A 27,504-nucleotide genomic window follows, 5' to 3' on the forward strand; every position below is an offset into this window, starting at 1 on the left:
TGGGGAAAGGGAAAAAGGGAGGACAAAGCTTTTTCATTGTACGGTAATCCCTCATTTTAAATAATACATAATTGAAATTTTCTTTTATCTGGATATTTTCTAATCTGATACAAATTGTAAGAGATCATTAAAACTCCATCACAGTGGTAGAAAGAAAGAAAGAAAGAAAGAAAGAAAGAAAGAAAGAAAGAAAGAAAGAAAGAAAGAAAGAAAGAAAGAAAGAAAGAAAGAAAGAAAGAAAGAAAGAAAGAAAGAAAGAAAGAGAGAGAAATGGGTAACGATAAAAATTTAAAAAAAAGAATGTTTTGAAAAACTACCTCTCACACAAACCTCTGCCTATTTAAGTTATTAAGAAACTTCCATGAAGTATCATCATTGATTGCTTAATTAAATTTGCCTGGCATGCCAATTTCTTGATTAAAATGGCTCAAATATGTTTTATTCTAGGGCAAAAAATAGGGAACTCATTGAAAAAAAAAACCTAATGGAATGGAATGGCATATAACCATTATTTCTGTTTACATATTAGAATGTGAGATTGTTATCCATGTTTTAGATGTGAAATAATATTATTGATATTTAATTATGGACATTTAATTTTTTTACCAGTGGGGTAAAAATGCCTTTGTAGCATTCCTTAGATCTCTAGGATATGTTCAAGGATTGATTTAAAAATTCTTGTGATTGGTTTGTTGTCCCTACTGGGACTGTCTGGAGCTATTCTAAATTGATTTCTCCCTTATCTCTCTGAGCACTTGGCAATAGTTTCTTAGGAAAGATTTATTTCAGAGTCACTTGCCTTGTTTCCCAATTTCAGATATTTACCATTTTACTAACAGACCTATTTCAGTGTTATTTGGGAAGCTTTTAAGGATTTCAATATTATTTAAGATTAGATGAATAAAATGTTACAAAATTAATTTCCTAACAGACTAAAAGGATTTTAAGAATATTGTATTAATTGAGAATTTCTTTTCTTGGTGATACATTGTAACGGTAATTTGTTGTATTTTCATATTATTGCTTTGAGTTTTGATGTGTTGTTTTTAAAAATATTTTGACATGATTAAAATGCCTTATCTTCAAACTATTTTCAGATTTAAGATGTTTGTTAACTATTATTGCCTTAGGGTTCTATTTAAAACAGTTTTTTAGGATACTGAGAAATAAAAGCCCAACCTGATCAAATTATTTTTCTTTATTTTCCTTTCTTATCTACTACATTTTCACAATGAAATATAATTTACTGAGGGCACACATATTCATGTTTCTGTATGGAGTATAAACTAATTTAATAAGAGGGGAAGTTCAGAAGCTCATATGTGGCTAGATAGAGATAATTTTACAATAATAGAAATAGAATGAGGGGGAGGTGATTATAGCTAATAAAAGCATTAGTGCAAGTTCCTTATATCTTATTTATCTTTAGTAATGTCACCCCCTGCAAATGATCCAGGCTTAAATAACATTAAAATCTTCAGTTAAAATATCTAGAATTTTCACAGTTTAATATTTACAAAGTATTTTAATAGATTAACTCATTTGATCTTTGTACCAGGTCTTATGAATTTGGAGATATTATTATCATCTCTATTTTACCAAAGGAGAACTTGAATCACAGAAAGATTGTGTGAGTTGACCAGAATCACACAGGTATTAATCATGATCCTAAGTCATTGTTGTTGTTGTTTGTCCTTTGTTCTTGAAGAGGACCATGACATCAGGGAGTTGATACCATTACATGTAGGTGAATTGGATGTAAGTGAGGGAAGGCAGTGCTTGAAGCTGGTATCTATATGAACCAATTGTTTTATATTTTTAAAAGGATATTTAAATCTCTCTGTGTGTGTGTGTGTGTGTGTGTGTGTGTGTGTGTGTGTGTGAGAGAGAGAGAGAGAGAGAGAGAGATGAACCCCATTGATGTCTGTTAAAGGCGGTACTAGAATGTACAAAGTATTGTTATTCTTATCAAAATAATGTTTTTAAATGTAGAAAATAAAATACATATATATGTGTGTATATATCTATATCTATATAATCTATATGTATACATACATAAATTCAATTGAAATAAAAATGTAATCATTTCCCTAATTTTGCATACCTGATGAAATATTTCCTGAAATGTGTCCGTAGTTCTGTGATTAAGAATTTTTGTTTTTCAAGGTCTTTGACAAATTTTGTTTACATAGAAGAAAGTATTTTTCTTTTATTTTTTAATTTAGGAAATCATTTTTGGAGAATTTCTGAAAGTACCTGGGATGTGAAATGTAGTGGAAATATTGAGAATTATGCAGTTGGTTTTTTTTAGATGGGCTTATTCAGTCACTTCAAATCAGAAGGTATATCCTATCTCTATTCAATTTTTTAAAATCCATATTATTTATTTTTATTATCAATTATTTTTAAAAATCTATTATTAAAATATATGATTCTTTGGGGGAAAATACAATTGAGAAAATAAATTTGAAAACCTATGTATAGCTATAGAAAATACTATTTAGCATTAATCATCTGAAATATAATTTTTTCTGTTCTACCTTCTGTGGGTACCCTGAGATTATGTTGCAGATAACATATACGTCCTATGTCTACATTAAAATCCAAAGCAAGGAAATCTTTAATATTCTAAATGTTATTAATTGTAATGGAGAATTTATAGGAAACCAAGGAGTTAAGAGGTTACTATCAAGGAATAGACTTAGAACTTGGGCTCCTGTTGTCTCATATAGATGGAGAAATGAGAACATTGCACTTATGGGGAATCTAAGAGTCAGCCAAAGGTCAAGTGGAAAGATAAATTATGGAGGGTGAGTATGAGTTCTGTGGAAGAGAACAGAAGCTCTGATCGCTTAAAAGGAAGTCATTCGCACGTAAAAACAATGAATAGTTTTTCCAGTAGTGATCATGTGTGTCTGCTAAGCTGTCCACATATTCTTTATTGGCTCCTTTCATGACCAATGCACTGAATTGTCAAGGGAGTAACTCATCATCCTGGTGAGGAAGAGAATCTCTTTGGTGAGAAGAGTATATAAAAATAAAACTAAAAAGAAAGAGCACCGGAGATGAAAGGCTTCATTCTTCCTTGGGATGTTCACAGTAGTCTAAGAACCCATGAAAACGCTTCCCTCTAACTGTGAAAGATCACTTTGTTCAACTTACACCAGTCCTCCGAGCTCGTTCTTTCTGTAACCCTCCCTCAGACTGTGGATGGCTCTTTAGTAGTACCTACATTCACTTTCCTGATTATGTGGGAAGAACTTTTAATTTGCAAAAGCTCCTAATGCAGTTACTACAGTCTGCCTTCTATGTCTAGACTGTACAGTACGTGGGATTGAAAGAAAAAAAGAAGGAAGTGGAGTCGCTTATGAATTTTGCCATTTGGAATACTGGAAAACAATTTACAGTCAGTCATGAATCTTTTAAATAAGCTGAAAATCAGCCACCTAATGTAATTCTCCTCAAGGAAAAAATAGGATGACCCTCTACCTATCCTTCTTTAATCTCCAGTGGGGCAGCTAGGAGGCACAGTGGACAGAATATTGAATGGGTTAAGGATGACCCAAGTTTATAGTTTAACTATAAAAATCTATATAAGTCACTTAGTTTCTCATGCTCAGGTAATGCATTTTATCTCATAGAGATGTTGCATGGATTAAATGAAATAACTATATGTAAAGTATTTTGCAATCCTTAAAGTACAATATAAATAGTTACTATTAATATTATCTTTTATGATTGTCATTTTAATTGGAAGGGTAAAGTTTGCTTCCATATTCAACTTTTATAAGTTGATAAATATATAATCTACTAGAGTTAATTATCTAGTTTGTGAAATAAATATATTCCAGTTCAATCTTAACTTTTTTGTCCTCCTAGTGTTTACTTATAGATGAGCTTTATAATTTTCAGCAAGACTTTCTTTGTTTTCCTTTGTTCCTGCTCAGTATTGACCCAATACCCAGACTCATTAATAATGTGTTATTTTAATGTGTTATCCTTAAATTCTTTGTCCTTTTGACATTACACTGTTCTCACTATGCTTATGCTAAACCCTGGGTATTTCCCACCTTTTATTTCTGTGACTCTTACCACTGAGCTGTCAAACACTTAGAGAAAAATAACAAAATTGAGCTGAATAGGTTCACTGAAAATTTATATCATTTAACTTCAACTGGACTTCTGCACACAACCAATTCTTTTGTTAATATATCTTCTCATTTTTCCTTTGACAATAACTGTTCTAAATTTCTGATTTCTTTTTCCCAGCCCAATATAATTCTTCTTCCTTATTCTTAGCAGATGACTAGGCCTGCATCTTTATATAGATTTAGATTTTCTATGAGTTAACTCAAATGCTTCCTTTAGTTTTCTTACCCTCTCTCACCATCTTCATCCTTTTTTTTCTTTCTATCTAATCTTAGAAAATGTCTTCTTTACAGAAGGTAGTCTTATCACATGTATCTACAATCTCATAATTTTTCCCATTCTACATGACCATTTTTTATTAATCATAGCAATCCCTTAAAATAGCTTCATGCTTACCCACTTTTGAACTTCTTTTCCCTTTGCCTAGAAACTTCCTCAAGGTCATTCTATCTTATTTTCCCCTTTCACTAGTTTAAAGACAAAAGGTACTCATTATATTTAGGCTTCCCCTTCCTTGCCATCTCTCATTCCTCCCCTTCTTGCAGTCTTGATTTTTGTGCACCCGTTTTACAGAAATTGTTCTTTCCAAGATCCCTGCTAATCCTTCTTACTCTCAATGGCTTCTTTTCTTTTTACCATTTTCCTTGACTTCTCTGTGACTTCTAATATCATAGTACTTTCTCTCTTTTATATCTTCTCTTGTGGTTAGATTCCTATTACATTCTATTAGAAATTCTCTTAGTTCTTTAACTGAACTTTATACATTCATAGCTATCTTCTAATACTTGAATCTTATTGCTCTTCCAGGTTTCTTCTTTGGCCCTCTTTTTTCCTGTTCATTTGATCTTTTTATCCATTCCTATGGTTTACTTGAATGAAATTGTGATAGTCCAAAAAAGAGAAGAGACAATCTAGAAGTGCTAGCTTTTTTCAAGTTCAAGTACTTGAAGTTCAGTCAATGAAAGAGATATTGGAATATTTTTCTTTGATTTCTTTTATCACAAAGGCAGAACCAGGATTAAAGGGGAAAAGTTGCAAAGCAGCAAATTCAGGTTTAATATCAGGGGAAATATCTAATAGTTTGAGCAACTCAAACCTGGAATGAGTTATAGTGAACTCATTCATATCAGATATCTTCAGTAAGATGAGTACCTGCCAGATGTGTAAAAATTAAGATTTAAGGTCACCTAGATGTCTCTAGAATTTCCTGACAAGCTACAAATTCTGGTGTATGATTCTTCCCTCTTTATCTCATACATCCAAATATTTCTCAGTTATTTTTTATTCTCTTTTATCAGTATCTGAGTAGTCAGCCCTTCTCAACTCATTCAACTCAAAGGTGTAAGCACCCTTGGTCAGTCCTTCATGTCTACTCATTAAGGCAGTTTATAGTCTCCTAGCCAATTTTTTTTTACTTTATTCTATCTATCCTAAATACTTCTGTTCAAGTAAAGATGCTAATATACAGTAGTTCTAATCATGTCTCTTTTCTAAAACCTCTTGGAGATTGTCATTGCCTAGTGAAAAACAGTACTAAACCCCTGATTCTTTCTAGCTTTTATCTTCAACAGTACTTTACATTATAATGAAAATGAGACTTTGATGATTGCTCTATTTTACCCTTTTCCATTTGAACCAGATACTTTTATACCAGCCAGTACTTTTTTTGACTGTGAAATTTTAAACTGCAATAGGCTACTGTCTGTACTTGCAGTAGTAAGTCAGAATGCAAAATAATAAAAAAAAATTTAATGTAGTAAAATGCAGTGATTAAGTCCAGTGTTACTTATATTTTCTGGGTAAAGATTTTAAATTTATTTATTTATACCTTTTGGACATAAAACATATAAACCAGTTGATCACCATATATCTCTTGTGCTTTTAATATTTCCATTAGTTCTTTCCAGAATCTACTAAATAATAGTCTTCTCCAATAATTTAATGTCTGTAATTGTAAGATAAACTAGTGTTTAAGGGTTTAGAGACTAAAAAGTATTAGAGGCAACCAGCATAGGTAAACCCATTTTCTTTACTACTGAGAAATGCTGACTTATAGTTTAATCAAAAAATGTATTAGGCAAAACATTGAGTTCCAAAGCAGTCAGCTAAATTGGCTGATTTTTTGTGTGTGTGAAATAAGAAATTTCTTGAATTTCATATAACTATGATTTGACTTAGATTATATTTCTCATAGTCACTTGTCCCTGCTTGTATCACACAAGTGAAACATGATATCCGTTGTTGCCCAGGAGCTTTGCCATCAGTAGTTAGGGCTGGATAAATTATTCATCCTAACCCTAACGGCACAAAATAATCAATGCAGGATTCTCCAAGGAAAGGCCATAGGTTATAATCATGGGTGTGCTGATAAATGGCTAACAACCAGATCTTTAGGAAAGAAAGAAATGTAAATAGCATACACTTTTAAGTTTAATCCATATGCTTAATATTTTTCTCCACTACTTTCTTAAGCCTAGACAGTGAACACAACAATAAATCAATCCCTTTTTTGTAGATATTTGCCAAGGTATAAATTCTCCTATTGATAATTTAACAATCAGTCCAAGATGGCTCCAGTACCCTCATGGGTATAATGTATTTAAATATATGTGTGATTATATAGGCTTATGGATTTAGAGTTGGGAGGGATCTTAAAAATTATCTGATTCAATTCCTTCACTTTACAGACTAGTAAACTGAAACTCAAGAGAAGTTAACTTGTCTCGAGTCTCAAAGTTTGTATGAAGCAGAGCTTAAGTTTCAACCCAGATTTTCTGACTATAAATTCAGATGTTTTTCTACTTTTACCTTGTTGTTTCTTAGTTCTGTTCTCTGGACATCCCTAATTACATCCATCTTGTCATCTGATGTGATCACAGAGTTTGAAAGAGAATTTGGATAGCTGAGAACAAATTTATCACTACTACTGAAGAAACAATCAGAAAGACTGAATAATTGAAAAGGTCATACCTTACTGATAACAAGTTAGGAACCTCATTTTTATATGTGAAGGATGGTACTTTTTTTTAAAGCTGGCTTCATGTTAAAATAAAGATAGACCATGAGAAAATGAGCTCAAATTGTAGTATGAGAGATTTAGATTAAATAAAAAGAAATTTGTGTCCACTTGTTCACAAATGGAAGAAATTATTCAGGGAAGTTATGGAACCTCTTTTCTCCTGAGGTAATTTAGTAGGTCAGGCATGTTGACCCTTATATTTGGGAGTATGATGGGATTATGATTTAATTCATTTGAATCTTCCTCTACCTTCCCTACCTTCTTATCCTCTGTAATTCTTGTTCATGTTTCATTGTAAAATAAGCCCTCCAAATAAAATCCACCCAACATTGTGAAGTCCTTTTTTGTTCTTTTGTTCTCTCTCAAGTTGACTTTTTATTAAGACTGTTCTAATTCTTGCAGAAAGTATTCTTTCATTTTTCATCTTTTCTTAGTTTTTTACTCATCTTTTCTACATTGTTCATCTTAACATATTTACTTATGTTTGTACATGTGATTTTTCATAGAATATACATTTTTGGACAGTAAGGGCTATCTTTATTTTATCCTTGTATCCCCAAAGCTTATCCCATTCTAGTTGTTTGATTAATGTTAGCTGGTTGCTTGATTGCCATAATTTGTGTACAAAGAAGAGACTTTCTAAGAGGTCATATATTTCTAGAGAACCATAACCTCTCAGGAACTTAGCTTCTACACCTAAAAAATGAAGGATTTGAACAAAATGACCTTTAAGGTTCCTTCCAACTAGTTGACTATTTGTTTAGCTGGATAGAGCAAAGCTTCTTAATTTGTGGATAATGTAACTGAATTTGGGGATCACAAAAATGGGGAGCAATAATATGTTTCTGAATTAATTTGAGGTGTTATTCGAAATATGTTTCATTCTACAACTTCACTGCAGTCTTGGTTCTGAACACATAATATTTGCACTTAGTACTATGCATGCAAGAACACTGCCAGCAACACCTTGCTTGGCTCATTTAGATGGGTAAAAATTTCATGGGCAAAAAGAAGTCATAGTGGAAAAATCTCTGAGATGGATTACTTGGAGGGATGAAGACATGAATTCTTTCTCTGCCTCAGTCTTACTAATTCTGTGACCAAGTCACTTAACTTTCTCCTGCTTCAGTTTCCTCCTCTATAAAGTAGATATAATAATAACACTTACTTTCCAGGACTATTTGAAATGATATTATCCTATTTTTTTTCCTTGCAAAAAAGGTTATCAATGAATTTACCTCATTTAATCCTCACAACCACCCAGAAAGGTAGATGCTGTTATTATTCACATTTTACAGTTAAGACAACTGAGGCAGATGGCAAGTCAATTAATCACTAACAGACCTCTTGAAGGCTGGAATATTGAATCAGAATTTTAAAAATAAGGTTTGGGTTAGTCCTGGGAGATATTGTTTCCAGCTTGAGTTTAACCTTGCTGAATTGGAAGGAAATAACAGTAAATTGCCTTCATCCCAATGTAGCTTCTGATTTGCTGGGGTTACCTAATTAACAATCCAAAGCCTTTCTCTAAAAGTTGGCTGTCAGGATACTGTCTTATGCCTATCTTAGCAATTCTATGAAAGATGTTTTGAAGCTCCTTTTAAAAGTCCCTAACGAGTTGGTAATTGTTTTTATGGCTTTCCAATGAAGTGTGAAGTGCTCCCAATAGCTGTGTCAAAGAGAGTAAGTTAACACCACTTACTGTTGCTTGGTGGTCTTTATTTGCTGGTTCTAAACACAGTTTTGAATAAACTCCAGAGGAAGGAGGAAGTGGAAGGGAGAAATAGCATTTTATTCTTTTGTACTTAAAAGAAACCTTAGAAATCATCTAATTCTTTCCCTACATTTATAGATTGAAAAAATGGAGGCCTAAAGAACTCAAGGGATTTGAAAACGTCTGCACAATTTGTAAGTTTTGGAGTTGGGACTAAACCTCACATTTCCTAGTGTTCACTATGCTATTTTCTGCTATCTTATACAAAATTTCACTGGAATTTTTAAAAGTATTTTATAATCATGGACAAAAAACTATATTTCTCAAAGTATAGTTTTTAAATCAGAAACATGATTTGGAAAGTTTACTTAGTTATCTTTATAAAAGAAAGTCTTACCAATTCAATTGTCTTCTTTCAAAAAAAACTTCTAAATTGGTGGACAAACAAAATTATTTCGAATTAACTACCTAATTAACATTTGCCATGGTAAGCATCTTATTTGTAAGTCAGGTTTGTAATACAATGCACAGTTATTCTAAAACTGCATAGTTATATTTATGAGCTGAGATCCTACTTTTACTATTCAGGAGAGTTATGGGGTTTTATGATACCTTGTTAGTCATATTTATAATGTATTTGATGCAGAATTCTTAGTCAGAAGTACACTTCCCAATTAAACATTATTCTTAGAAGAAAATATAATCTGTTTTAAGATCATCTGTTTTAGGATACAGTTTCCAGGAATGTAATGTGACAAAAAAGTATAAATTATCTACATATGTGTAGAAAAATCATTCTTCCTGAAGTAGCATAATGAGAGGACAACTTATTCAATCATATACTCATGTTCAACTCTGCCTTACTCTGTGGACCATTCTGTCTATGTGGTTTTCTTGGCAAGAATATTGGAGTAGTTTGTCATTTTCTTCTCCAGTAGATTAAGGCAAACAGAGATTAAGTAATATGTTCACCAACAGAGGTTAGGATGGAAATACAGTTAGGATGAAAATACAGATATTGAAGTTGTTCACACTTTAAAGGAGAAGATTGAAGTCAGGAAGGGGGTGGGTTAACACTCCTTCATAGAGATAGTAGAATAGAAGAAATAGGATAACTTGAGTATTGAACTTTGAGAGAAAAGGACATGGATAGAGAAGACAGAAAAGGAACACAGGTATGTAGGATAATCAAAAGATAGAAGTCATGGAAGATATTGTTCAAACAAACTATACAGCATGGAGAGAGAAAAAACCCCATTGCAGTTTGCAAATTAAAAGATTGACTTAGATTTTAAAATAGATTGAACTTTAAAGGTCATCTATTCCCATCTCCTTACTTCATAGATTAGGTAATTCAAACCCAAAAAGTTAAGTGACTTGACCAAGATCATACAGATAGCAAATTTATAGAGCTGGGAATAATTTTATTTTCTACCAATGACCTTAAAGATAATAGAATTCAGTAGGAAAAAACAAAAGTCAAATTACTTGAGAGTAAGTAGTCACAGAGGGTGATGAGGAACACAGAAATAATAGCTATAGATTAGTTGTCAGGAACATGGAAATGATTGTTATAGACTAATAGAGACAAAAAAAATCAACAAAAAAGGAGGATTATAACTAAAGGGAATAATTGGTCCAAGCATAATAGGAGGCCTGTGTATGTTGGTAGGAATATTGAAACTATTTTAGCTTAGTGTTTAAAGCATATTGTATTGTCATACAGGTTTAATAGATTACTGTTTATTTTAATTATTTCTATATATGTCTTATCTTCTCAAATGACACATTTTCCCCCTAACCCTTGTGATACAAAGAATATAAATAGTAGGTACCCAATAGCTTAGCCTTAATAGTTATAAAAAGTTTTTTTCAATAATTTCTTTATCGTAGTGAAATATTTGTTTTCTCCCTTGCATTGAGCAGTATATTAAGCAGTAAATTAAATATAATACTTTTTTTAATAGAACTAACATTTTGGTGGTTAGAATAATTTTATAATAATAAACAACTGAAAACAAACAATAGAAAAAAACAAATTAAGGAATGGTTTATATTATATTTCATCATGTTCCCCCTCCTCTGTTTCTTTCTGGTCTGTTGCATGATACAGACTATTTTAGAACATTAATATATTACCTTCATCTGTAGGCATGATAGATTTTATTAATGAGGGCAATCATACAGATATCAAGGCATGAGCAATAAAAAATGACCAAATTTTCTAGGACCTATGGGATAAATATATCTCACTTGAACTCCATTATCTTCCACCTATTTATCCAAATGTAGTATACCTCCTCCAAAGATAGATCATGTCATTTTTCTCCCCACAAGATTGGGAAGTTGCTTGTTAAACTCATATAAATTACTGTCTAAGACTCCCATTAAATCACTCCTTGGCCAATCAGACAAAGTTACATTTTAAATTCTAAATGATAAATTTCCCTTTATGATTCCCACAAAAGAATGTGTGCACCTCATAAAAATCAAATTAAAATGTTTTAAAAGACAGAAGGAAAATGTAAAATAAATATCCTGTCTCTATACCACTTACTTAAGTGTTGAAATCCAAGTTTCCCAAAGCAAGCAATTGAGGTTCCTTTGTAGTATTTATTACAGGTTGCAATCTATATGATAACTTTATTCTCTTTCACCAAAAATGTGTTTGAATCATGAGATTTTAAGCACAGATCATTAGCACAGGAAGAAGATAAAATAAATTGGAGGAACCATTAACAATAGTGATTAAAATTTATCACAGCACTACTATAATTGTCACTTCAGTTGAGAGTGAAGAAAAGTAATCCAAGCTGGTTGTAATAAGAGTTCATTTCTGAAAGCCTGACAGAGATGTATGGTTTCTTTTCTATAAGTCCCATTTAGTCCCCAAGACAGTACATCACCCTTGATGTACCTAAGAAATGGGTGGTGTTAATGGCGAGACATTTTCTATAAAGAAGGCAGTTAGAAGTTGAATTTGGAAAATGTTATCAAGCTCCTCTAACTACTTTCTTGGAACAGTGATAAATTAAGCCTAGCAAGTATATATCTCAATTGATACTCATTTTTTTTTACATTTTCCATACCATGTCAAAATACTTGCCAAATCTCATGTTAACTCATATGATTATAGAGATTTCTTTGGTACCTTGATAATAGTCTAAGAATTTAAACTTCAAATAGGATTAGAATATTAAATCAAGGGAGATGAAACATTCACATTCTATTACTCCAAAAAAATTACTGAGAAATTGGTTTGGGTGCTAAAACTACATAGATGTCATCTTTGTTATTGCATAGTAAGTTGAGGTCATATGGCTGATTAAAAACAAACAAACAAACAAAGGTTAAGTAATTCCTTCTTTACATACATGTCTTCTTGCTAATCGTGTATAGCATTTTTGTATTTTAAAGATAGCATTATTGTAGAAGTTATCATTAAACATTTGATTTTAGGGCATTTTTTTTCATTCTGTCTTTTTGAATCCTAACAAATCAAGGGTTTCTCCCTGCAGATGTGGGATAGCATATCTATTACATAGTAATCAAAGTTTCCACTTGGGCCATATACCGAAGAACCTGACTTTTTTTTCTGAGTCCATATTTTTTTTCCTTCTGTAACCATTCATATTACATATTAAGCTTTTCTTATTTATCAGTTATGTATTCTCTTGTCCTTATGTTTTCTTAATATAGAAACAAAATAAATGAAACTGAATCATCTGGAAATCCTGAAAAAGTTAACAAAAATTTTGAAATCATGAAGAAACCTCTCAACACGAGAGGTTAAGTGATTTATCACTTGTCACACAATTATTGTTATGTGCTTTCCATAGAAGGGGAATAGGAACAAGAGTGTTGGGTTTGACTCGTTATTTATAGTTTGGAAAGTTTTTGTCTTTATAGCATTTCATTGGTAGGTAGAAGTTAATTTTCTCCTAGTTATTAGGAACAATTACATGTTGGTTGACAGAAGAGCTGTATATACTTAAATAGGGCAGAAAATACCTGAGATAGAAGGAAATTATGAAAAGAATGAGCAAATACTATGCTAGAATCATAAGGAAAAAGCAATAGATGGAGTGGCGATGGGCCTATTCTCCCCAATCCATCATTACCTGTCTTCAGTGTCAGTGAGTGAATCAGTCTGTGGTTATTAAAATCAACTAGTTTAGTGAGCCTACTATGTATTTGTTGTTTTACTTGGAAAGTTATGTACACTGACTCTGACTCCACCACTCTATAGTTTCTGCAGAAAATTTAAATTTTCTGCAAAAAAAAAGTATTTTAGGATCTCAGCTAATATATCCTGGCATGAGATTGTGATATTCTTTTGCCTATTATTATCCTATGATATTCAACACAATCCATTATTTCAGAAATCTAAATGCTGGTGTGAGGGATAGAAAATCCTATCCAAAAATGACTACTCAGATATCACTCATAGAAAAGCAGAATTATTTATTAGAATCTCGAGAAGCGGACTCCATCCTGGTCTGTGAGTCAAATTCACAGCAGGAGAGAGCCACTCTCTTGAAGATGTTCACAACTTTTATACGTTTCAGACAAAGAACCTCCAAAATCCCACCCTCCATAGGTTGTGATTGGTCATACAATTCTGCATTCCCCCCCCTTTTGGTCAGTGGAAGGCAGCTGACAGATGATTTACAAACTTTGGTCACTTCATACCATATTTGGCAATGCAGCTTAAGCCTTCACATGACTGGGGCCTATAGCCTGATTTTATGTTAGCTAGCAGTCTCTGATCAATATGTGCTTAATCTGTAAGTTCTTCACCATATCTTACTCCACACACTGGCCTCCAAATGTATATAGTAGATATTAAAATATAATAGACATTAATTTCATATATAACATATAAAATAGTTCTCCAATGTGCCCTATATTGTAAATTGTCGTAAGATTTAAGAATACGTAATTTATTCAAAACATATAAAGTTAGTAGAAGTAGCTCTTGAATTTTTTTCATGATACTATTTCATTTTGAATGAATAGTAACTCAAGGAATCAAGTAAAACATTCATCTACATTCTAGATATTTTCTTCTATTGTTTTGAAATGAACTTTACTAAAGGTCTAAATATTATGAATTGATTTAAACTTCATGTAAGATTTACAAAGGAAATTACACATTACTTCCCGATGACCCTCTGAGGTAAGTGCCACTATCATAGTCATTTTACAGAAGAAGAAATAGAATTGTTGAGAGGTTAAGTGATTTATCACTTGTCACACAATTATTGTTATGTGATGAGATTAAAAATTTTTTTAAAGACTAGACGTCCAGCATATTATACTGTAGAATACATTGCCTTTTCCTTTCTTTTACAATTAAATCTCTTCATTTGTGAGACATAAACAATCCCATTGAAATACTTATTTATTTGTGTAAAAGCATCTTCACTGACGTCAGGATAATTCTGGGAATAGTTTTAGTGAAACTTTGCTTTCTTGGCTGGAGCAATATGCATCAACAAAGCAGAAGAGGTTAAAAAAAAAAGGCATGGCAAGGTCACGTCTGAGTGTAGCTAATGGATGCTTTTGGTTTAATGATGTCTGAAATGTATTTTTTAATGCTGTATAGAACAAAGAAACTTTTCCATTAGATTAACTATTTTAATCACTAGAAACACTGACATTTTTCAGACTGACCATCACATTTCTTTTTGACCTACGTATATGTATTCACATCCATATCTCCAAAGATTGAGAGAATTCAATATTGGAATATTTGGTATTTTCTATTTGAGACAAAGCACGAAAGCAAGATCTAATTCTTGGATCTGAGTATTGGAGATGTTTCTGAATTTGATGTTTACTGGCAATGCTTGGTAGATCTGCCTTTAATTGCTGATTTATAGAGATGGGTCTATTCTGTTTCATAAAAGCTTGGAAGAACTGAGGGCTTAGAAACCTATTGAACCAGCTTTGAAAAATGCACCTGGTCAGAATGAAAGATTATCTTGCAAAAGGATGGAAGAAATGTCTGTTTTCTCTTGCAGTCACAGACAACTAACTACATCCCTTTACCACTTATATCCCTTTCTCCACTTGAAGTACCCTATTCTTATATGTGGATGTTCTGTGCGTACGAATATAAATTTGTATGCTTATACATTTAAGTTATTTCTAAAAGCTGAGAAATTTTACTTTTTGTCTTATGTGATTTTCATTTGAATTTCTTGAAATATAGCTCTGAAAAAACAGGCTTTAAAAATGATTTTAAAAGAGTCCAGTGATTCTGTATATATGTATATACACATGTGTGTGTGTATAGGCACACACACACACACACACACACACACACACACACACACACACACACACACATATATATATATATATATATATATATATATATATATATATATATATATATATATATATATATATGATGATGATGAGCCTCTCTGAAGCTGTCCAGACCTCAGACTAGAATAAAGTCTATTATAAGGCTCACTCATAAAGATTTTAAAGTAATATTTCTAATAGTTTGCTACCAGGGTTTTCTTACACCTGGTTACGAGATTAGAGCATTCATGGAATATGTCTTTGATTGTGGGGGAGGGGGTATGAGTGGGAAAGTTTTATTGTTAAATTTATTTAGTCTGACAAAATTTTATCTTGATACTTTCATTGCAAGATAAAAAAGGAGTTGAAGCTTACTGGTTTTCAGAATTGTTCAATATACTGAATTCATCATTTAAGATGTGCTCAATAAATGTTTATGGTTTGATTGATCTACAATAGAAGAAACACCCACATTCATTGGCAAGGATTTTCAAGGAGAGGACTTCTTAAACTGCTCTTTTGTGTGTGTGTGTGTGTGTGTGTGTGTGTGTGTGTGTGTGTGTGTGTGTGTGTGTGAGAGAGAGAGAGAGAGAGAGAGAGAGAGAGAGAGAGAGAGAGAGAGAGAGAGAGAGAGAGAGAGAGAGAGAGAGAGAGAGACACGTGTTATGGATTCATTTGGAAGTCTGGTGAAGGCTATAGTCCTTTCTCAAAAATAGCATTTTAAAATGCTTAAAATAAAATATGTAGGATCACAAAGGAAACCTATTATGTTTAAATAGTGTTATCTTAATATTTTAAAACTGAGTTAATGTACTTTCTATTAAGAACCCTTGCTTTAGAGCCACAGGGCTAATGAAATCAATCATAATGGAATTGTGAAGCAGAATTTATCATTGATGGCTCTCACTTCCCTTTATGAATCCTTCAAGTGGCCAACACATTCACCATTGGCCTTCTTTCTGTTCACTCTCCTTTCTTTGAACTATCAAAAAAATTTGTTTTTTTCTTAATGAACTTTCACCTCTGAATTATACTATTTTTTTGGCGTATATGTTTTATACTATGGAATTCTTACAAGTAAGGACTTTTTATCTTTTCTTTTTTTTCCATCCCCAAAACACAGTGTTTTGCATATAATAGAAATACAGTAAATATTTATAATTAATTAGTTACAAAGCAGATCTGATAACCCATTAAATATAAATTAATTTAATAAGTTATACCTTCAGAAGAAGTTTTGGAAATATGTTGGGAAAAGAAAGGATATGGATTGGACCTTTGATTTCACTGATTTAATAAGTTATACCTCCAGGAGGATTTTTGAAAATATTTTGAGAAAAAAAAAAAAGGATATGGACCTGTTATTTCACTGAAGCAGGAACTTTCATGAGAGAAATATCCCTCCCTTATCCTTCTTTGTCATCTCTCCTGGAAACTTAGATGTAGAGTTGTCTAGAATGCTGGAAGTTTACATGATTTATTCATAATCACTTATCCACTTAAAGGTAAATTTGAATCCAGGTGTTTCTTCTTTTGAAGGTAATTCTCTCTCCAGTATAGTATGCCGCACCTCCACCAATAAAACAAAAGGAATACTACTCTAGTGATGAAATTTAACAATGTAATATCTGAGGGAAGGAGGATTGAATTCACACCATATGAGTGACCACTTCATTCTGTTTGCCTTTAAGAATTATACTGCTGAAAACAAGCTCTGCATTTCTGAATGTTTATATTAGTGTGAAATAATAAATGTTCAGATACCAGAAAGTCTAAAATTGGTAACACAGTAGTAGGGAGTGAGTTTTTTGTCATAGTTCTTTTCATTGAATTCACATCAATGTTTTTTTTTTAAATATTGATCATATTTTCTATAATGTTAGAATATGCTACACAGTATCAATAGGTTATTATAAGATCATATGTTTTTACCCCCAAAATTTAAGATTCACATTTCTAACATATTTGGAAAGTCCAGATCGCTAAAGATATTTCTAGATCATAGAGTTTTTATAAAATTAAAATATGTGTAACAAATTTCTATCCTGAACATTGGTGAATAATTAAATAATTATTCAAACAAAAAATGATAGCACAGATAGCACAGTGTATGGGCTACAGGGCCTGGAGTTTATGAAGAACTGAGTAGAATCAGGCCTCAGATATTAGCTGTTCGATTGTGGGAAGTCACTTAATCCTGTTTGCCTCAATTTCCTCATATGTAAAATGTTTTGGAGAATGAAATGGCACACCAGTATATTATCTTTATCAAGAAAACCGCACATGGGGTCATGAAGCATTAGGCACTACTGAAATAATTGAACAACAACAAAAGATATTAGATGAACATAAAAGATGTGGTGCTGATGATAAAATGAAACAGCCAATTTATTCATTTCTAAATGAAATGAAGGCAGCAAACTTGCACTACTGATAAATATGAGTCATTATGGTATAGTGAAAGTAGTGAAACAGAAACCTGTCTGTAAACCTATCTTTAATGTTGACTTATCTGATGAATTTAAACTAATCATTTAAATTCTCCTAGCCTTATTATTATTATTATCAGAAAATTGTGAAATTTGAATTATATCCTTTAGAGCCATAAATTTCCAATATTTCTTTTGGGTTCAAAATTGTGTTCTTTTTAAACACAAAATACAAGTAAATTGGATAAGCATTTATAAAGCACCTACCAAAGTGCATATAAAGAGTACCATTTCAGGCATTAAGGATTCAAAATAAAAACAAAACAAATTCAAGAATAGCCACATGAAAGTATCATTCAAAGATACTTCTGGTTATTAAACTCTATAGGAAAACTAGTTAAAAAAAAAGTAAATGACATGAGGAAAGTTGTATTCATAGGTAATTGTTTGGGTTGCTACTGGATAGTATTGAGATTATTCATATCTTAAATGTAGAATTAGATTGTAAGTACACACTGAGAAAGTCTATTTTTTTTTCTTCTTTTCCTGAGGCTGGGGTTAAGTGACTTGACCAGGGTCACACAGCTAGGAAGTGTTAAGTGTCTGAGACCAGATTTGAACTCGGGTCCTCCTGAATTCAGGGCTGGTGCTCCATCCACTGCGCCACCTAGCTGCCCGAGAAAGTCTACTTTAAGTTTAGTATCTGATATGGAATTACCACTTCATTTGGAGTCACAGAAGAAGTGAATTCAAATCATGGCTTTAATGATAGTTGTGATGCCTTGAACAAGTCATAAATTCCCTGAAATTCAGTCTCCTGATTTTTAAAAATGAGCACAATAATACTTACAACTGTCTCCCTTAGGATTATTGTGATGAAAACATTGAGAATTGTAAAGTAGTGAATAACTGTTAGTTGTGTTATTACTTATCTTCCAAAATTATGTGCATCAAATTAAATAATCTTTTGAAATATTTTTGAAAAAGTACTTTATTGATGATGGCTATAATTATTCTCTCTGTGTCTCTGTCTCTGTCTCTCTCATCTTCTCCCTTTTTCTCTCTCTCTCCCTTTCCCTCTCTTTTCCTCTCTCCCTCCCCTCTCTCTATCCCTTTCTCACTCCCCCTTCCCTCTCCCTCTCTCTCTCCCTTCCCCCGCCTCTCTCTATCTCTCTCTTTCTGCTGTCTATATCTTTCTCTCTCTGTCTCTGTCTCTCTCTTCTCTCTCTCCCTCTGCCTCTGTTTTTTCCTTCACCTCCACATATCTCTTTTTCCTTTTCTCACTTTAAGAATAAGCAGAACACAAATTCCAAAACAGATAAGAAGTAAAATATATGTAAAGTAATGAGAAATTATATTTTATAAAATCCTTACATTCTTGTTGGAATTTTTTTTTTTAATTTTCCAGTTGTGGCTACAGTATCTTCCTAGAACTCCCCACTGTTTTTCCTCTTTTAACTAGAGTGAGTTTGGTGGAATTAACCTAAGGAGTCTTTGACCTTTTTTTCTTGATCTTCAGTCAAGTCCTTAGTTTCCTAAGAAATGTTATCAAATCTAAAAGCCACACACACACAAAAAAAAGTTAGTTGTCCTCAGCCCACATACTCCCGAAATCTGGTCTTTCAGGGAAAAGGCTGGGGAGGAATGTGTTACCTTATCTCTGTAGCTCTTTGGATTTTATAATCCATGACTTACATCAAAGTTCTGTCTTCTAGCCTTTTAAAGACTGTTGCTAAGTAGGAAGATATGAAATAGGTTGACATTCCCCTCCATCCTAATCCACAGATCCAAGGGAAGAAGTGTGTTCCATATCCTCTCAGTATCTCCTTACTTCTTAAGGGTTTATCTTAAATAATTTTCCATTTGCTGTATTTCTTTGGTAACTCTTTGCCATTGCTTTATTTTCCTTTTTTATTCATTCTTGATGCCCTCTAACTCCTCCTTGGGAATGTCAGAATCACAGAATTTCTTAATTCACAGTCTTTAGTAGATAATCATATCTAATCTATATCCCCCCCAAAGCTTCTTCACTGTAGCATATTTGACAAATGGTTGTTCTTTTCTGGCTTTGAAGACTCTTAGTGAGATAGCAGCTAGAGCATTGGATCCCAGTCCAATACCTGGGTTCAGAAATCTCCCCAGACCCTGATTAGCTGTGTGACCCTGAGTCACTGACACTGGGGGATAAGAAGGATGGAGATCATAAAATATACCGACTAGTATTCTCTGTCTTCAATATAATAAATCATATTTCCCAAGAGTTCAGGTTGACCTTATTGCTCTTTAACCTATAAAAATGAATTTCTGACCTTTCCTTTTTAATCTTCAGAGAAAGAGAAAGAAACCCCTCAATCACATATCAGTGTTTCATATCGGTGTATTATCCATTATTCATAAAACCAGCTTTAAACTTTTTTTTAATGTGAGGTAAAGTTGAATATTTGGCTTTGCTTATACATGTCTAAAAGGAAAAAGGAGCTGGTAATGTGAGCGTGTGTTTAAACTTCAGTAATTTATCAGGCATTGATTGCCAGATGCAAAAGTAGACAGCTCTGGATGCAAACCAAAACCCAAACAAACAACAACAAAAATTGAACAATTGACTGGCTCTGTAAAAAGGGGATATTTCTGGCTTGTCTGAAAGCTGAATTTGTCAGTGATAACTCAGAAAAGCATATTTTAGGAAATATAATCCCCTTTGAATAAAATAAAATAAAAGAATGTTTTCTCCAAAGTATTTGAAATTTAGTTTTCTATTCGAGGAATTATTTGTTTTGATTATTTTTATTTGGCATCACTGTAAAAGGAATCAAGAGAACATTTAGGTGAAATGTTGGGTAAAAAGGGATGAGATATCACATTTACAGTAATCTGTTAGCTCAGTTGCATTTGATGGATTTTCCATCACAGTCAATCTGTGTTCCCTTGCTCTATTCCTAGCTGGAGCCAAGTGCTAAACAATGACACTATATATCTTTCTGCACAATTTGCCAATTTTGGTTACTTTAGAACATTGGTGCTTCTGAATTGTCCATGTGAATCATCACTGTCATAAGAAGAGCAGGACCAAAGAAATGATTTATTCAATAAAACATTGGTATTTTTTGAAACAATATAGCACACACACACACAAAAAAAAAAACCCTAAAGGATGAAATTTGTTAAGCCCTTCAAAGCAAGTTTTATAGTGTTAGTGATTAGTACTCATTAGTCCATTTTAAAAGATGTTCTGATAATCAAGAAAACATTATTTGGATAAAAACAGATGTTTTCAATCTTAGATCTACCTATCATATACATCTTTTATTTTTTTAAATACTTGTCCTTTTTCATTCTTTTTTCCTCCATTTCAATTTGTTTCTCCTTTTTTTTTTTTAACTCTGTGAATAAATATAATTTAGAAATGTTGCCATTTCTCCTGTGTTTCCTTTAAGTATCCCATGAAGTTAATTGTATTTATTTTCTACTAAGAATAAGGGAACTAACTTCTGAGTTACTCTGAATATCATCTGAAATGCTCCAGAGAATAGGAGATATCTTATGTAAGACAAGAAAAGACTAAATGTCTGCATTTTCACAACAGGAAATATGATGGTGTCTGCCAACCACAGGCCAGATGGACTTTTTTTTTCTGGTAGAATTTTAGAGCAAATTATTAAGTGGTTAGTTTAGGGATGTATAGAAAATTAAATAATGATCTCTGAGTCAGAATGATGTCATCAAGAATAGCTCACCCAAGATTAACCTCTTTTTCTGTAAGGAGGTTCAGGGCAAGAAGTTAGTAGACTGATAGGGCATGTATTTTACCTTCATTGCATTAGAGTATTTGGCAAAAATTCCTGCTTTTTTGATGGACTAAATGAAAAAGTGTGGTTATGTAATGACATAAGTAGGTGGATTTGGAAATGGTTTAATTAACATAGTCAAAGAAAAGTCATTAATGAATCATTTTCAAATTGGTGGGAGGTTTCTATATTTTCTTGGCTTTGTGCTGCTTTAAATTTTTATTAATTATTTTGACAAAGGCACAGATGACAATTTATTAGCTTTGCCTATAGTGCAAATGTGAAAGAGAATGGATGATAAAGTCAAATTTTAAAAATATCATGGAAGGTTAACATGTTAGGGCGAATCTAATATTTGCCCTAAGTTTAATAAAAATCAATGTAAGATCCTTCACTTAGATCCAAAAAACCCTCAAATAGACAAAAGGGAACTGAAAAAAAATCCTAAGGTCTCAGTGGACAATAACTTCCATATGAGTCAATTATCAAGAATGTGATAATAATTTCAGGAGATATGCTTTTTATAACATGGAAGGTGAAAATGACATTGTAACTATCAACAGACTACATTTTGTATTCTTAAGAAAATTTCTGATCATTATATTTAAACAAATTTTGACAAGTGTAAAGACACACAGAGGAAGGTATCTAGGGTAGTGAAGATCCTGGAGACAATGTCACATATTAAATGGTTGAAAGGATTCTACGACTTAGTTCAGACTTAGTCAACTAGTGTTTAATAAGCCTTTGTTTTGTGTCAGATACTACATTGAGCTTCAGAGATATAAAGAAAGAGCAAAACAAAATCAAAAAAAAAAAAAAATATGTTGCTAAGGAGCTCACAATCTACCGAGGAGACATGTAAGCAATTATGCAAAGACATAATCTATACAGGATAAATTAGTCAGCCCCTTAGGTAAACAAAAATAGGAATGACTTCTTGAAGAACGTGGGACTTTAGCTGAAACTTGAAGAGGAAGTCAAGGAAGATAAAAAAGCAGAGATGAGGGGGAAGAATTTTGCTTTGCTACCAAAAAAGAGAATGGTAAATGGAGCGTCAGGTGTGTGGTACATGAAGGACAGTAAGAAATAAAAATCCTAGAAGTCTAGGGAAAGGACTTAGGTTATAAATTACTTTTAAAACCAACAGGGCATTTTATATTTGTTCTTGGAGGTGATAGGGAGCCACTAGAGGTTATTGAATAAAGTATGATATATGATCAGATTTGCATTTCTGGAAGATAAATCTGACAGTTGAGTGGAAGATCAAGTGGGAATATGGAAAGAAGAGATAGAAGAAGATTTCTGGGGAGATCATAATTATCTTCAAATATTCAAAACACTGTGATGGAAAGAAGCCAGTAGACTTGTACTTATGGGCACCAAAAGGAATAACAAGGAACAATGAAGGAAAGTTATAAATAAGAAATTTAGGCTCCACACAAAGGTATTTTGCCAGTATGTTTTTTTAGTGAGGGTAGATGAATTCTTGTTGGATATTCTAATAGTTTCTTCTTTAGTAATCTAATTATTTAAATATCATGGGCAACTCTAGCTAGCACTTCCATCTTTGAATAATTGTATGACTTATTACATTTAATACGCTCTATAATTTTAAGTATCTTTGTACTTCTCCCTTCTTCTTTGCCAATTTTTCACATAACTGATTTGGCCAATCTGTTTGGCATTCCTTCTTGACTTAATTGAACAACTGGATTATGATTATATTTAAAATAAATATAAATATTTAAAAATAAAAGTTTTCATTATCTAGTGATGTATCAAATAAAAAACTATATTTGAACAACAAGCATTATAATACATTTTTTCTCTGAAAGTGCATGAGCTTGACATCTATTTTAAGAGGTGAAAATAATTTTGTATAGACACGATTCCCATAAAAACATATAAAAAGATTTTTAAAAAGAAAATGCAAGATTGAACTCAGTCTTTTTCTAAAATATCACTAATGCCTCAGCTTGACAATGGGTGATAATGGGTTCACAAAGGCTATAGTAGCGGAATATGTACCTGGCAGTAACTGCAGGCTGGGAAACTCTGAGAATGCCCTTGCATCTTTAAAATCCCGAAGGACTGAGATTAACTTGTGAGACTTAAAACCAGAAAGTTCGCCCTGGGGTGATGAATTATTTAGTTACTGCAACATATGAAGAAACAATATAAAAATAGTAAAAAGAATACTCACATTAATAGAATTATTGATCCTTTAAACTATTAATGAAGTAATGAATAGTTAAAATAGAGAACTGTGTGACTTCATAGTATTAACTTGTGATATGTTCAGCAGGCTAACAGAAATTATATTGATATTTTTAAAAGTCTAGTTGAAATGTTATTGTGTAAGTAAATTGTTTTTGTCAAATTAATCTGTGTTTATATATATAATATATATTATATGTAATATAATATTAATTAAATTATATAATATTATATAATATATATATATGTTTAAGAGCAAATGACTAGTTATAAAATTATGTGATGCTCTAAGAATATTAACTGAAAATTTAATTAATAGACATATAATTTATACATACAAATATAATTAATATAAACATTAATTATCATTATAATATTTAATATAAATTTGCAAAACTTGAATGGGAAAATTACAACAAAATATAGATTCCTATATGAATACTTCAAATTTGGGACTCGGGGTTATTTTAAATTTTATGGCAATGGTAATTTGTTATCTTAGAGTTTTTTAAATGTATGACATATGGAAGAAAGACAGAAGAAGAAAGGAGTAATATAAGATCATAGTATGATCTTGCAGAAAAAAGTGTCGGGAATACTAAAACTCATAAGCAAAGGCTGGCAAGGGAATATGAGGACAACAAAAACGACCCCTCCCCACTGCTATATAGAGTAAAGAGAATGCTATCTTTACTATCTTTTTTTGGATAGAGTGATGACAGTTGATAAAAGGGACAAGGCAGAATTGTTCTTTTCTGACTTTGATTCTGTTTATTCTGACAAAGAGAAAGATCTTTGCATTAGAAATGACAGGGCAAAAAATGATTACCAAGAATGTGTGCCCAAGATAAGTAAGTAGATAGTAAGAAAATCCTTAGATACTCCTAAATTTGTCATTTTGCACCACTAAATTACAGTTCCAGTTCCTGAGACAGTGGGCATTGACCAAGTCATTGTCAATGACATCTGAAAAATCAAAGAAATGAGAAAGATACTATAAGAATGGAGGACAAATATTATCCTGATTTTGAAAACAGGAAGGGAACAGTCTGAAGAGTCTGTCAGTAGACTTAACTTTGCTTCCTGGTTTGCTTCTAGAATGGAGTCTATAAGATATAGTCATGAATGAAAATATATATATGAAACATATATATGAAGCATATATATATATATATATGAAAACATATAATGAAAAGAAAGGGGAGTAGCTTCCAGAAAATGGCATGGTTTCATCAAAAACAAGTCACAACACTTATATTTCTCTTTATTTCCTCTTTTTGATGAGATTTATAAACTACTAGATGAAGGGATTGCTGTGGATATTCTTTACTTTGTGTTTTATACTCTTTTTCTGTAGAAAGTAGAGAAAGATGGAAGAGATGGAAATACAACTGGGTAAATGTGGAACTGGTTGGATGACCAGACTTTTGAGTAGCTAATACAAAAAACAGTCTCTAGAGTACCACAAGGGTCTGGACTAGTTAACATTTATATTGATGTCTTGCACATAGATAGAAAGATGACAGAAATCTGGGAAAAGGTTAACACAGTGGAAAACCATTGGGATCAACAAAAAATTCTATTTGCTTAGAATATTGAACTGAAACTGATGAAATCTAGTAAGGATAAATGTAAAATACTGGGTAAAACAAAATCAACTTCAAAACTATACCATGATTATATGACAGATGCAATGGAAAATGTGGGTGATTTTAATGGATAGCAAGCTCAGTATGAGTCAACAGTGTGAGGTGGCAGCTGAAAGTGCTAGTGCAATCATGGGTTCTATTAAATGGGAAATAGCTTCTAGGAACGGTAAGGAGTGATAGCCCCTCTGTTCTCTTGTCTTTTCCCTGATTTCATTTAGAATGTACTTACTTTTGTCATTACAGAAGATTTTTGATAAACTAAAGAATGTACAGTGAAGAATCTTAAGTCTACGTCTGCTTAGCTTAGAGAAGATAAAGCCATCCATGATTTCTATCTTCAAATATTTGGATGAGTGGAAGAAAAAAGCTTTTGCCCAATGCTTATGTGCAAAACATTGGGCTAAATGTTGGGCATACAAATTTTAAAAATAGAATAAAATAAACTCTTAAAGAGCTCAAATTTTTATTATTTTGTGATAACATATAGGATAACTTTGAATGATATAATAAGGTCTTGTGGTTATGGAGTACAGTGATAGATAATAGTACATTTTCTTAATATCATTGCTGTTGAAACATGTAATAGTGTATATGAGAAAGGAGAAAAATTATCTTTTTTCTGAGTCTTTAGAAATGTTAGTGAGGAGAGGATATAACACCTTCAGAGGAATTTATCAGGTAACATCTCTTCAAGGATTGTTTCCTCCTCAAGGAGGCTAGAAATACTAGTATTCAATAAGGGCTGGCTCCTGTTCTTCAGACTTGGGCTTCCCTGGTAGTTTGCCACTGATGGTTGGTGGTTAGTGTTGAAGATGGCAGTTCCTTCTCCACAAAGGCTGAATGGCACCAGTGGCTGAGCTAGAAGCAGGCTGGTGGTCTGGGAGAACTTTGGGTTTGCTATAGCACAATTTAAGGGTTGTTTTCCTCAGGTGGTTTGACCTGTGTGACACAAATAAATCTCCCTGTTTCTCTATGGGGTGCCTTGCTTCTCCACTGAGTTCGGCTTGTCTACATCACCAGTGGCACTTGGTTGGCGAGTGGTGATGGTGGGAATGATGGTGCTCTTCACCACAAGAGATATTTTCCTTGATGATTGATCAAAAGGGTCAGTTTAGAAGCAGAGCAGCGGTATGAGGGTCACTGATATTCTGGCACTTCTTGTTCACCTGCTTGTGCAAGACTAAAAGCAATGGGTGTGAATTGTCAAGAATTCAATTTAGGCTTGATGTCAGGAAAAAGTTTAAGTATTTAGAACTGGTCAAAAGTGGAACAGCTTTCTTCAAGGAAAGATTTGGAGCTTAAGTTATATGGCCACCCATTAGTTATATTACAGTGGGGATTCCTTTGGTGTATGTCTTAGATTATATGTCTATTGATGTCCCTTCTCTCAAATTTGGCTATTCTATCATAACAACCATAAATGTGTTTTTAGGTCCCATAACAAAGTCCCATTTCGATAAAAGTTATAGAAGAAATATTGCATCATATCCTACAAGCTTAGAAACTCTCCCTTGGTAGCTACAGCCTTTAATTCCCTTTAGGTATTTTAGGGATTGATACTCCATAATGGCCCATTAAGGTAGGTGTTTAATTTAAGACATATCCAGGTGCCCCCTACTGGGATGAGATAATTTCAAAACATAGTTATTTTCCTTCCTGCCTGGTTGGTACTGATAGTGCGATAATACAAAATGAAAAACACCTGAAAATTTTAGACTACTTTTATAGCCATTAATTGATAACATGTTTCACTGAGATTTTTAAGTGCAATTGTAGAAACGTGTTTTGTAACAAAACTAGCAAATATTTTTTTTAGATTTCTGACTTAAAAGTAATTTGTTATTTTCTTTTTTCTTTGGGTGAATATATTTGTGTGGGGTGGTGGAATTGGTGTAGCCCTTACCATTGTCTATTATTTAAAATATTTTTTAATTTTAAGAATTTAAAATCCTTTTTCATTTAATACTAAATAAATTTAAGTACAAATGTCATTTTAAATGCTTTTTAAAAAGTAAAAATTTTTTAAATAGTAAAATGGTGTGGTGATCCAATTCCAATAGTAAAGTACATTTTCCAGAACAATCTTATTTGTGAGTAAATATTTTATTGAAATATTTAATGTCAGTTTGAACTACTTTGCTATGTTTTTAGTAGATTGGGGTTAGCATGTATTTTATAATGTCCATTTTGAAATTCTCCAAATTACAATGAACTAGGTTCTAAA

The 27,504-nt window shown here is 32.4% G+C and overlaps 1 protein-coding gene across 19 annotated transcripts in view; it reads left to right on the forward strand.

Annotated features, from left to right (window-relative positions):
- Positions 1-27,504, forward strand: part of ADGRL3 (adhesion G protein-coupled receptor L3) — a 1,041,133-nt gene that overhangs the window by 290,132 nt on the left and 723,497 nt on the right. The window contains exon 1 of one of the 19 annotated variants that reach the window (XM_074272785.1): positions 1,063-1,653. The exons of the other annotated variants lie outside the window; for them this stretch is intronic. The gene's annotated coding sequence lies outside the window, so the exon portion shown is untranslated. Of the gene's footprint in view, positions 1-1,062; positions 1,654-27,504 lie in introns of those variants that run through there. 19 annotated transcript variants of the gene reach the window in all.

This window comes from Sminthopsis crassicaudata, chromosome 6 (genome assembly GCF_048593235.1).
Source record: "Sminthopsis crassicaudata isolate SCR6 chromosome 6, ASM4859323v1, whole genome shotgun sequence".
NCBI lineage: Eukaryota > Metazoa > Chordata > Mammalia > Dasyuromorphia > Dasyuridae > Sminthopsis > Sminthopsis crassicaudata.